At 49.3% G+C, this 9,874-nt stretch overlaps 1 protein-coding gene across 1 annotated transcript in view; it reads left to right on the top strand.

The window, feature by feature from the left end:
• Positions 1 to 7,672: 7,672 nt before the first annotated feature.
• Positions 7,673 to 9,874, top strand: part of ACAN (aggrecan) — a 72,444-nt gene continuing 70,242 nt past the window's right edge. Inside the window, exon 1 of the mRNA XM_050797712.1 lies at positions 7,673 to 8,040. The gene's annotated coding sequence lies outside the window, so the exon portion shown is untranslated. The remainder of the gene's footprint in view (positions 8,041 to 9,874) is intronic.

Raw genomic sequence — 9,874 nt, 5'->3', positions numbered from 1 at the left:
CCCTGATATGTAGTAAGTGCTCAATAAATGGTTGTTACTTTAAAAAAATTTTTTTTTGAGATAGAGTCTTGCTCTTGTTGCCCAGGCTGGAGTGCAATGGCACAATCTTGGCTCACCGCAACCTCTGCCCCCAGAGGCTCAAGCGATTCTCCCGCCTCAGCCTCCCAAGTAGCTGGGATTACAGGCATGTGGCACCACACCTGGCTAATTTTGTATTTTTAGAGATGAGGTTTCTCCACGTTGGTGAGGCTGGTCTTGAACTCCCAACCTCAGGTGATCCGCCCACCTCGGCCTCCCAAAGTGCTGGGATTACAGGCTTGGGCCACCGCACCTGGCCTAAAAGTTTTAAAGTATGAAGGCTCTAGAACCAGGTGGTCTGGGTTAGATCCCTGCTCCTACTAGTTAGCAACCATTGCTAACTAGTAGGGCACTATATTAGTCCGTTTTCACACTGCTATCAAGAACTACCTGAGGCTGGGTAACTTATGAAGAAAAGAGATTTAATTCACTCACGGTTCTGCAGGCTGTACAGGTAGCATGGCTGGGAGGCCTCAGGAAACTTACAGTCATAGTGGAAGGTGACAGGGCCGCAAGCATGGCTTACCATTGCAGAGCAGGAGACAGAGCGTGTAGGGGGAGGTGCTACCCGCTTTTAAACCATCAGATCTTCTGAGAACTCACATCACAAGAACAGCAAGGGTGAAATCCACCCCCATGATCTAATCACATTCCACCAGGTCCCTCCCCCAACACTGGGAATTACAATTCTACATGAGTTTTGGATGGGAACACAGAGTTAAACCATATCAGGCAGCTTTCTAAACGTTCCTGTCTTCAGTTTCTTCATCTGTGAAATGGAGTTAGTGAGAGCCCCTACCTCATAGGGTGATTGTGAGGTATGTTGAAGGGCATAGCACAAGTCCTGGTATGCAGTAGGAGCTCAATAAGTGTTACCCTAAAAGGAAGAAAATCCTGACATATACCACAATATGGCTGAGCCTGGAAGACATGATGCTAAGTGAACAAGCCAATCACTAAAAGACAAATTTGGTGAGATTCCACTTACATGAGGTACTGACAGTCGCTAAATTCATAGAGACAGAAAGTAGATTGGTGGTGGCTAGGGGAAGAGGGTAGGGGTAATTAGGAATTATTATTAAATGGGTACATAGTTTTCACTGGGGAAGATGAAAAAAGTTTTGAAGATGAATAGTAGTGATGATTATAAAACAATGTGAATGTACTTAATGGCACTGAACTGTACTCTTAAAATGGTTTAAATGATGAATTTTATGTTATGTATATTTTACTACAATAAATAAGTAAAGAAATATGGCCATAATGATGAGGCTGTGTCAGCCCAGAGAGGAATTGACATTCCATTTTTTTGAACTTGAGAATTTGAAACTAAACAGAGTACTCTCAGCATTTTGGAAATGCCTGTTGTTAATGTATTTAGTAAATGACTATTTTAAGACTGTAATGCTAACAAGTAAATGTCCTAAGCATAAAAGGTAACCCAGCTAAATGCTCATTTTTTTTCCTTACATATTCTTCATTTTCTCTCCTTAAAAGAATGCCCAGTAAAAAAAAAAAAAAAATACAGCAATAACAACCACTAAAATTTCAGGAAGACTATTCCCCGGCACTGTAATATCAAATGAGTGCCAAGTTTTGTGGGGAAAAGTCATGCCCATGTCTTAGCAGATGATTTTTAAGCTATGGAATTGCTGCCTGTACCTCTTCTATTTCAATTCTAGCAAATGTTCATGGGATATCATTTTTGCTTATTTTATAAGTGTATATTCTGTATCTATACCATCATGTGTGGAAATCTGGGACAACAATTTTTCTGAATAATCTAATATTTACCACGGAAAGAAACTAAAAATATCAAGCCCAATGCGACAAAGATTGAGATGCCAGTCCCAAAAGACTCTGATGACTGGAATAAGGAAAAGAATAGAGAAGAGCCAGCTACGATCTGGAGTGCGGGAGCCCCTTAGCGTTCTGGGTCAGGGAGAGAAGGTGGGCAGGATTGCATAAGCCTCAGGGGCTGGAGCTGCCGGGAAGTACAAAGCCTAAATCCTCGTACCTCTCTTCTTATTCCAGACTTGCTTGGAAAAAGTTGTCGGCGATGATGATGATGATGATGGTGATGATGATGATGATGATGGTGGTGGTGGTGGTGGGACGGATGCTGATGATGATGGTGATACGTAACATTCCACTCAGCGTCACTCACTGAGTATTCTCAATGATTAAAAAAAAAAAAAACACTAGTGAGTAATGAGTAAAATGCCATCATTTCCTCTTTCATAGATGGCAGGGTTTTACTAAAAATAAGAATCTGCTATGAATTCAGAAAAAAAAAATTGAAACTGAAGCTTTAAGAGAGTTTCCTTAAACGTGCCCTTCAATTTCTATGTCTTTGGTGACACAGCACTTTCCTGTTACTGTACGTCATTATTCCACACAGACCCGTGGGGCTTGTGAGTGTTTCATTAACTTTCTCCATGTTCTTTATTATAACGTTTCCCTCCTACTTTGCCACTTGTACAGTGTTAAAGTAATAAAACAGCACTTTTCAAGTGTTCTACTAGTTCTCACTAGACTCCACTCCCTGTCCCAGTTCTGCTGTAAGAAGGCTTTTCTATATCGTGTTTCTATGGCCCTTTGCTTCCAAAAAGGGTCACAACGTTCTCTACACATATTACATATAGTATTCATCATTGCCACAGTTGTATGAGGTGGGTATTTTTAGCTTCTTTTACAAACACAGAAAACAGCACACAGGAGAGAATGCACTTACTCAGGCACACCAAATTGCGGGGGCTAGGAGGAGGGAAGAAAATTAACCATCCTTGCACCTTGAGCCAGATCAGGTTGCTAGGTGCTGACATTCCATATCTTATTTTAATTCTCACAACAATTCCATGAGATAGCTCCATTTTACAGATGTGAAACCAAAATCCAGAGAGGTTAAGAAACTCGCCTGAGGTTCCCATGCCGGACCTGGGATTCACATCCAATGCTCCTGATTACACAGGGAATCTCCTCGTTCCACAACTCTCTTTGTTGCTTGAGGTACACAGGAATCCCTTTCATGGGGGCCAGAATGGATACAGTCTTAGTTTTAATTGCCTGCAAAATTAAATATCAAGCAAAAGTGGGTTGTAGTTCTGAAACTCAACCATCTTTGGCCACACCGGTAGGAGCAGAATGTCCAAATGGTTAGAGAAAAGAGTTATCCTGGCTCCCCTCTGATCAGTCCACACACCTGGGCTTGTGCATCTAATGCTGGGCACTGCATTTTTGAGGGGCATCCACAAAGGTTTGCAGAGAGTGAGGAATCCAGAAGCAAACGCTGGAAGAACACTCCCTTGGGAAACAGTCAAAGACCCTGTGAGGAAAGACATGAAGGGTGATGTAATAACCCTCCTGCACTAACTGGAGGCTGTCCTGTTGAAATGGGGGCAGACTGTGTTGCTTTAGAGAGCAGAATTGGGCCACTCGCTAGTAAAAGAGTTTGGAATGAATGCTTCAGAGGAATTCTGCAAACACCTTATATTGGAACTTAGCAAGGTACCTTCATGGCATCCCCATGTACAGGGCAGAAATAAGCACTCCGTGGTAATACAGTCAGATGGATGGGGAGACTGGCCATGCTCTACGAGTTAGTTTAATGGAGTATAGAAGCCAGCCTTCAAGATGTCCCCAGTGATCCCCATCCCCTGGTATTCACACCCTGTATGACCCTCCCACAGTAGTTCAGACCCTCCCACTGTAGTAATTGGACCCTGTGTGACCAATAGAATACAGAAGCGTATGACATCCAAAGCTATGACACAGAAGCACTACACTCACTGTCTCACTCACTGTGGTGAAAGCCAGCTGCCATGTCATGAGGACACTCAAGCAGCTCCATCGGGAGGCCCTATGGAGATGAAATGAGGCCACTGGCCAGCAGCCAGCACCAACTTGCCAATCATGTGAGTGACCCACCTTGGACATGGATCCTCAAGCCCCAGTCAAGCCTTCAGTTGACTGCAGCTGTAGCTGACATCTGACTACAACTTTGTGAGCTAGTCCAAGCCAGAACTGCCTGGCGAGTTTCTCCCAAATTCCTGATCCATAGAAACCATGAGAGATATTAAATGACTATTGTTTTAAGCCACTCAGTTTTGGGGTGATCTGCTACACAGCCATTATAATTGGAATATGGAACTATGTCATTCATTCCAGGAGGCCTGTCTCTAGTGCTCTGCTCTAGAACTCAGCCCTAATCTCCATCCCAGGCAATATTTTTATGAACAGCCTGAGTGAAAACATAGAAGTGGCACACTAGTTAGCTTTGCAGAATGTCTGCTGCTAAGAGGAATGGCAAACACATAGAATAATAGAGTCAGACTCCAAGATGATCTGTAAACTGAAGAGTAAACTGAATTAGTTAATGTAATGTTTAATAGAAGCAAAAATGAAGCCCCACACTTGGATTAAAAAAACCCATTGTACCAGGATAAGCCAAAGGAGATGCTAGGTGGCAGCAGCACATGTGGAGAGGAAGTCTGAACTGACTGCAGGCTCCACATGAGTCATGATGAGGCTGTCATAAAAGCACATAAATGTTGACTGCATTACCAGAAGCATAGGACCCAGGTTATGGAGGTGAGCTCTGCTCTGGACTGAGCACTCCAACAGGGGGAGTGAGTTTGAACTCTTTATATGAGACACAGGCAGTCCAGACCTGCTTAAAGAAGATTGATGGGGCAGGGTAGAGGTCTGCTGATGGAGACAGATGAGGAAGGATAGAAGGAGAGAGGATGCCCCAATCCAAAAGGAGAAGAGCGAGAAGGGAGAGACTTGAGATCACTGATTCCAAACACAGAAAGGTTTATCACGTGGCAGGAGGTCCTGGGACAGGAATGGGGGCAGCGGTGGAAATAGGCCTGTCTTGTTTACTGCTGAATCCATAGTATTGGGCATGAGCTTCTATGAAAGCTGAAAGCTACCTAAATACTAGAACCATGTGAAAAAATTGGATGTGGCCTCAGAAGGGAGTCAAACTCATGGCCACATCCAAGCAGAGTCTGATGTCCTACTTGAGGGAAACATCATGGACAGCACTAGCATACTCTATGGAGGGTTGTCCTTAAAGTTCTCCAAGAGCTCTTCCCAGCTCTGAGATTCTCTCATTATGTGATTTTGTGATTGAATGAGTAGAATCTGCTGAATGATGTCAGCACAGTGCTTCTCAAACTTCAGCAGGCATATACAACATGGAAGGGATCTTGTTAAAATGCAGGTTGTGAGTCAGTAGGTCTGGGGAACCTGGCATTCTTCATTTTTAATAAGCTCCCAGGTGACACTGCCAGTCTATAGACCATACTCTGAGCAGCAAGAGGTTAGAAACCGCCAGTTACAGCAGATTGCATCGGGCGGCCTGGAAAAGGCATTAGGCAGCTGTAAAGTATTCTAGCAGAGGAGGGATGACCAGCTTCAGAAATATTACACCAGAACAGAGCTCCTGAGTTGGACAGGAGGAGCCTGTCTATGCCACCAAGGGCCTTCTGACACTCATGTCCTTTGATTCTCTGAATACTGTCTTTAAAGTGTCCAAATGTGTTGCCATCATCCTGGGTTTTCTATATCCTTTATGGGTAGGGAGTGTGGAGTCATACCAGCCTGCACTCCAATCCCATTCACTACCTAGGTGGCCTCTGAGTCTTGGTTTCTCAGAATGTAAATGGGAATGGCATCCATCTGAGAGGCTGCTGTACCAAGCAGCATCTGACACATAATGGGTGCCCAATATATGTTTCTTAGACTCATTACAAAACCAGATGATCAATAAACATTTGTTCCCTTCAATACAAAGATAAATCGCCTAATTAATATTTGCCTCTGACTTGTTCTTCATTAACCCTGCCTGCCCTAGGATGAATGGCGACATGACCCCATTTTATAAATGAGAGTAATTTGTTCTCCCCCAAGGCATCAGGTAAATACAGGCATGAGAATCCATGACCTCGTTGGAATTTCAGGGGTTGTTTTTTTCCCAGAAGGGTCATTTCTCCCTGGTCCAGGCATTGAGGCCAGTAACTACTAAGATTTCATCTCATTTCTTTATCTGTGAGAGAAGCCACTATCACCCCTTAAAGGGACTTCGGTCACCAGCATTTTGTCTGTGTCCTAAATGCTTGAAGACTTACAGACCTGACTCAATAGGCTCAGGTAGAAAAGGGTGAAATCAAGAATGGCCAACCACTGGAACACTTTAGTCATTGCTCTGAGCGGCGGGTGGGTAGAGTGGGCACTGCGCCCCCTTTGACGGGACTTCACTGCCCTGGACAGGGGAGAGGCAGGGGGCTCACAGAGCATGTGCCGGGCCAGGGCCAGACCCTCCCCCAAGCAGAGATGGCTAGTAAAATAACCACACAATTCCAGTGGAGTCGCCCTGGGGAAACTGAGGCACTTCAGTTCTTTTTCATCAAGGAACTGATTAAAGTGTGGTCTATTGTCTCTGTAGTGGGAGCCCCCAAAGATTCCACTTCTTCCTCTTCTTGCCCAATGAGAGGGTCAGGAAGCTTCCACCACCATCCTGACTGTGGCCACCACATCCTGGTGTGAAGCACCACCAGCTTCCTCCATAAGAACTCTGAAGGTCACCAGCCAGCTTGAGTCCTCTGAAAGTGCTGTGGCTCAACCAGCAGCCTGTATAGCAGAGAGCACAAGACTCTGGACTTGAGCTCAGACCCACCTTAAAGAAGGAACTCCACCACTTTGTAAGCCTTGATTTTCACATCTTTGGTAGGGGCAGGTGGGAAGTTGCCATATTTACCTTGTTGGGCTCTTTGGAAAAATTAAATGAAATGTTAATGTATGTTACACAAGGGGCTCATAGGAGGGATTCAAAAGCTGCTAGTTCTTTTACTCCTTTTTCCCGGAAACAGTATTAAAGAGTACCGTAGAGGCACTGGAGAATTCCTGCTCCATATGACATGTCCTTGGTCTCTCCTGGGGACTTTGAAGACCCACAGGCTCGCAGCTCCCCGTGCGCCTCCCCGCTGCCGCCTCACCTCCCCTCTCCACCATCCCCTGCCATCCCGGTGTACGCCACCCCCAAAAAAACTTTCAGCCAGCTCCTCGGTGAGGGTCTTTCCAAATCGTGGCCGACAGTAGGGGGCTGCACCCTCCTTTGATCGCGTCGTGCCCAGCCTCAGCTGCAGACCCCCGCCGGGCGCCCAGGAGCCCTGTCGGGCCGCGGCAGCCTCCGAGTCCGGGCACTCGGGGATGCTCTGAGGGTGCAGCCCTCCCGGGCCCCTCCGACTGCGGAGCTGCCGACCGCAATGCAGACGCGGGCCCTCCAGCCCTTCTCGCGCCTCCTTCCTCCCGCCGGCCCCGGAGCTGCCGGGTCAGCGCTGCCGCGGGGAGCGCTCCTCTCGCGCCCTGAGCGCAGGGCGGCTTCCCAGTCCGCGCGCCGGTCGGGAGCCAGGGTCCAGCGCGCTCCAGATGCCTCCGCCTTCCCCTCCCCCTGTCGGCAGCCCCTCTGTCCCCGGGGGTGGGGTTTCCCTTTGAGCTCGCCCCCTCCCACCCCCCACCCCTCGCGGGCCCTCCCCTCCCCCGCCCGTCCCTATGTATGTGTCACAGCGCGCCATGCCCGCCCGCCCGCCCACCTACCTCCCCGCCGCTCCAGAGGGGGCTAGCAGAGCTGAGGACGCGCGCAGCGCTGCTCAAGGTCTCTCTCTCTCCGCGCCCTCGCCGGCCGGCATCTGACGCGGGTGCCAGGGTCTCCGGGCACCTTTCAGTGTCCATTCCCTCAGCCAGCCAGGACTCCGCAACCCAGCAGTTGCCGCTGCGGCCACAGCCCGAGGGGACCTGCGGACAGGACGCCGGCAGGAGGAGGGGTGCGCAGCGCCCGCGCAGAGCGTCTCCCTCGCTGCGCAGCGAGACCCGGGCCTCCCGGCCCCAGGAGCCCCCAGCTGCCTCGCCAGGTGTGTGGGACTGAAGTTCTTGGAGAAGGGAGTCCAACTCTTCAAGGTAACTGTCTCCTTCCCTCCAGAGCGAGGCTGTCTCCTAGGGCGCCCGGCGAGCCAGGAACCTGGCTGAGGCTGCACGCCCCGGGGCTGGGGGCTGCACTGCCTCGGTGTCCGCCCTGGAGCTATGTGTGCCGGGGGCTCTGGACATCCACCGGCTGCGTCCGCGGTGGAGTTGAGCAAACTTTTTGGCTGTTGCAGACTCAGTGAATGGGGCAAAGGAACACGTGAGGAGGGGCACTTGTCTCCTAGTCCGCCAGGATGAAGGAACAAGGGATCCTTTACTCCAAACCCCCATGTGATTTTAAATGGTAGGGTCTGGAAGGACCCATGGTTGACAGAGTAGCAGCTTCACAGTCAAGGGAATGTGGGTCCCCGAGGTGCTACTTTTGAGCTGGAAGGTGTGTTTCACCTTCCTGAGCCTTGGCCTGCCCTCTGTCAGCTGAGAAGGAGAAGGCCTTCGCGAGGTCTGGAGGAATAAATGAAATCATATGGACAGTATGTCAGGGACACGGCGGGTCCTAAGCGGAGGCTAGATAGCCCATCCTTGGCCACTTGGCTTACTCCAAGGACCAGAGTGCCTGAAGTGTCTGCCCAGGGGAGAGTGGCAGAACCTGGGACAGAGCTACTGAGCTGCCAGCAGGGGAGAGGAGAGCAGTGCCCTGAACACACGGGTGTCCAACCAAGAAGGGGCATTTCTCAAGGAAGAAAGGGGAGGGGAGTTGAGGACACACGCCCACGAGCGGTTTTTCCGTCTGTGGGTGCGGTTTTTCCGTCTGTGGGTTCCTCTGCAAAGGAAGTCAGTGCTGGTGGAGCAGGAGCTCTTTCCAACCCTGGGGTTGGGTTGGAGGCTGTCAGTATGTCAACTGAACCACACTCTAGGCAGAGCAAGCTGCGGGGGTGGGGGCTTGTCTCTGGTTGTGAGACAGGATCCAACCCAAACTTTTCCATCATTATCCTCCTTTCAGTCATGAGCTGGGTTCTGACAGGATCCTGCTAGGGTTTCACCATGAAGAAGCTGGAGGTCCAGCATGTTGACTGATGTGTAAATTCCGGTTGTGTGGGGGTGGCAGCCAGGAGGAAAATACAAAGCTGAATTGGGTTAGCATGGTGTTTTGGGGTCCTGGGTGCTGCAGTGGATGGGTGTCTGAGGGGACTCTGGACCTTGAAAATGCACCCACCTTGTCTGACGAGGAGGGCAAGTGGACCCAGAAAGGTGCAATGAATTTCTGAAGGTTGCACTATGATTTAGGGGCAGGGGCAGAACTAGAATCCAGGTTTTCTGAGGCCGTAGTCAGTCCCTTGTCCTGATTTAAGAGTCCAGAAGTCTTGGGTTCTAATCCTTATCTCTTTCTTGTCCTGGGTTGCCATGGACAAGGAGCAATCAGGTTGCCCATGCACCCTGGGCAAGGTGGGTTTGGAGGCTCTATGAAGATACGGTGTAGGAGTGCTGGCTTGTCAATCTCAGGATCCAGGGAGAAACTGCGGGAAATGGAAAGGCAATGGGGAAGAAAACCCTGAAGCTTGTTGGGAGAGGAAGCATTGAGTGGGAGTGGGAAGGGGAGGTTCTAACCTGAAAGAAAGATTGCAGAAGAGTAGATCTCCCCAGTTTAAAAAGTTTCAGAAGGGGCCAGGCGCGGTGGCTCACGCCTGTAATCCCAGCACTTTGGGAGGCCGAGGCAGGTGGATCACGAGGTCAGGAGATCCAGATCATCCTGGCTAACCCGGTGAAACCCCGTCTCTACTAAAAAAGACAAAACATTAGCCGGGCGAGGTGGCGGGCGCCTGTAGTCCCAGCTGCTCGGGAGGCTGAGGCACGAGAATGGCGTGAACCCGGA

Source organism: Macaca thibetana, chromosome 7, assembly GCF_024542745.1.
Source record: "Macaca thibetana thibetana isolate TM-01 chromosome 7, ASM2454274v1, whole genome shotgun sequence".
Classification (NCBI taxonomy): Eukaryota; Metazoa; Chordata; class Mammalia; order Primates; family Cercopithecidae; genus Macaca; species Macaca thibetana.
Note: the sequence above shows the minus strand (reverse complement) of the source record. Positions and strands in the feature narration are given on the sequence as shown.